A 2647-nucleotide genomic window follows, 5' to 3' on the forward strand; every position below is an offset into this window, starting at 1 on the left:
GGTTGGTGAACCAAATGAACCAAGATTGAACCAAATTGAATTAATTCGGTTTGGTTCGTAATAAAAGAGGTTTTAATAAAATAAAAAAAGGATAAAAAGATTCGTTTTGTGGAGACGAATCAAACAAAATTGGTTTGAGTCAAATCGGGGTTCGATTGGTTAGCGAACCAAGCGAACCAAGGTTAGTCCGGTTTGCTACAGTAATAGCTGAACCGAACCCGGTCTGAACTCAACTCTTAATGGGTTATTGGGTTATGGGTTATGGATCCAAACCCGTTAACATAAGATCCGCCCGTTAAGGAATCCTTTAAACCTCGCGACTTCTCTCCGACACCGCGATTCCTCTCCTTTGTTCGCTTCTCTTCTCCTCTGTTCTTCCTCAGTCGCGGCGGACGACGGCGAGCGGCGGCCGGCGGTGAAGGGTAGGGGCTTCTGGCGAGTAGAGGGCGTTCCAAGGAGGGCGCTGACTGCAGAGGTGGCCGGCGATTGTGGAGGAACCGTGGTTGGCGGCGTTCGACGGGGAATCGAAGGGATCGACCGGGAGAGGGAGAAGAAGGTAAGATCGACTTGGTTTCTTGGTTTTTTAGGGTTTATCGAGCCTAGATCTACGGTTTTTGTCGATTTTCCTAAGTTTCTTGAGTTGATCTTGATTGAGGGAACTTCCCTGTTTCGGCTGAGAAGGAGAAGAACGAAGGGAAGAGGTAAGCTCGTTTAGATCTGGAATCGGGAGCGAGATCTGAGGTTTGTTGGAGTTGCTCTCTTCTTCTTCAAGCTATCCCTCACTGGTTCGTCTTAAGATGGGCTGCCGGCGCTAGAAGTGGAAAAAGGGAGAAGCCGACTTTCTAAGGTGAGTGTAATGGTTTGGATTCTAGGGTTCATAATAGGATCAAGTTTTAATTCTTGTTTTGGATTGAATTGTAGCTTGATGTAAGATCCGATCATTCGGATCTTGTTGGAACCAGCCGAAGCTGTGGAGAAGGAGGAACTTAGTTGGTAAGAAATTGATTCGTAGATCTTGGTTGTTCTTATAGTTTCCTTGGGATCTTGAATTCGAATTCTTGAGTGGAAATTGTATTCACAGCTAGGTTGAATTCCTTCGGTTGATTGAGCTCCATACCTTGATTGTTGGATAGGAAGAAGCAGAGACTTCTTGTTAGTCTCGGGCACAAGGAAGAGGGCAGTAACTTGATTGAGCTAAGCTAGGGCAAAGGATCTAGGGTTAGGCTCAATTTGAGGTAAGCCTTTGATACTTCTTGTAGGATCTATTGATTTGATTTTGATTAGTTTGATTAGGTTATGCCTGTTAAATCTAACGTGGGTTAACTTAGGATTGATTAAATAGGAATTAACTATATTAATTGATTAATGATATTAATTAATTAATTAGTTAATTCTTGTAGTATCAATCTAAAGATTTAATTAGTTTAACCTAAGGTTAGTGGATTAGCATAGGTTTGATTATACATGAGGTTAGTTGTATTGATCGATTCGGTTAATACAACTAATTGATTGATTTATTTAAACCATGTTAACATCAACCTAAAGGTTAGATTAATTTAACCCGAGTTAGGTTAACGAGATTGAGTTAAGCTAACCCTTAAAATATAACTTAGGGTTTATTTGGTATTTAGGATATTATCATTGTATTTGCAGGACCCTGAGTGATACTTGGAGTTTGATATATACGAGGGTTCTGGGGGTTCTAGTTTTATCTTCGATACATCAGGTGGGTGATTTTACTGTATTTGGTCAATACAGTTCGTACCTTATTTCAGTGCATGTACCTTGTTTCCTGTATCTGTTGATCTGCTTATTGATTCCATTCATGCTCATGATGATTCGATACTTTGATTACTATTCTGGTTATATCATGCTTGACCTTATGTCGATTGACCCTGGATTATTATTCATGATTGTTATTTCCTTTCTTGATATGACCTTTGTGATCATCATTGGTATGCTCCTTTCTTTATGATACCTGAGATCATCATGACTTATACCTACGTATATTGAGTAGTATAGTAGGTGCTGATGATAAAGATATGATTGAGCATCTCATCATGATGCATGATAACGATTGTAATTCTTCCTTTTAGCCTTGACATCCAACGGCCTCTGAGTCCACTGCACTGCCACTCGAGCTTACCAGCACCAAACCAGCTCTCAGCTCACTCACTGAGCAACTCCGTGCAGCTCAGAGATCCGCCGTTGTCTTTTACCTGGGAACGAAGCTCGACCAACTGAACCAATGCAAAAGCCAAGCTTGACCCTTCTTATCGTAGTTCAAATTCAAACGGAACTTGCAAGCTTTACAGAGCATTAGCAAAGCACAATCAGAAATAATCAGAAGTCAGAGCAGACGATCAGAAATGGCTTAATCGATCAAGTGATCGATTAAGTGTCGTAACTTTCTCGCATTTGACCGTGGGAACGATCCTTAATCGATCAGCTGATCGATTAAGGATCGGTAATCGATCAGGTGATCGATTACCGAGCCTTGTAATCGATCACCTGATCGATTACAAGCACGATCCGTGCCTTCTCCCATTTCTCACAGAATGTTCCCTAATCGATCAATTGATCGATTAAACTCTAACTCTGAATTCACAGAATGTTCAGTAATCGATCAACTGATCGATTAATGAAT

General features: G+C 41.1%; 1 long non-coding RNA gene across 1 annotated transcript; it reads left to right on the forward strand.

Moving 5' to 3' along the window:
• Positions 1-362: 362 nt before the first annotated feature.
• On the forward strand, positions 363-1725 carry LOC141815999 (uncharacterized). The gene is made up of 5 exons (XR_012600642.1): positions 363-556; positions 656-847; positions 922-993; positions 1082-1235; positions 1632-1725. It is a non-coding gene; the product is annotated as an uncharacterized LOC141815999 (long non-coding RNA).
• Positions 1726-2647: the final 922 nt, after the last annotated feature.

This window comes from Curcuma longa, unplaced genomic scaffold, assembly GCF_044706935.1.
Source record: "Curcuma longa cultivar G26 ecotype Majalengka, Jawa Barat unplaced genomic scaffold, ITB_CL_G26_1.1 contig_13664, whole genome shotgun sequence".
Lineage (NCBI taxonomy): Eukaryota > Viridiplantae > Streptophyta > Magnoliopsida > Zingiberales > Zingiberaceae > Curcuma > Curcuma longa.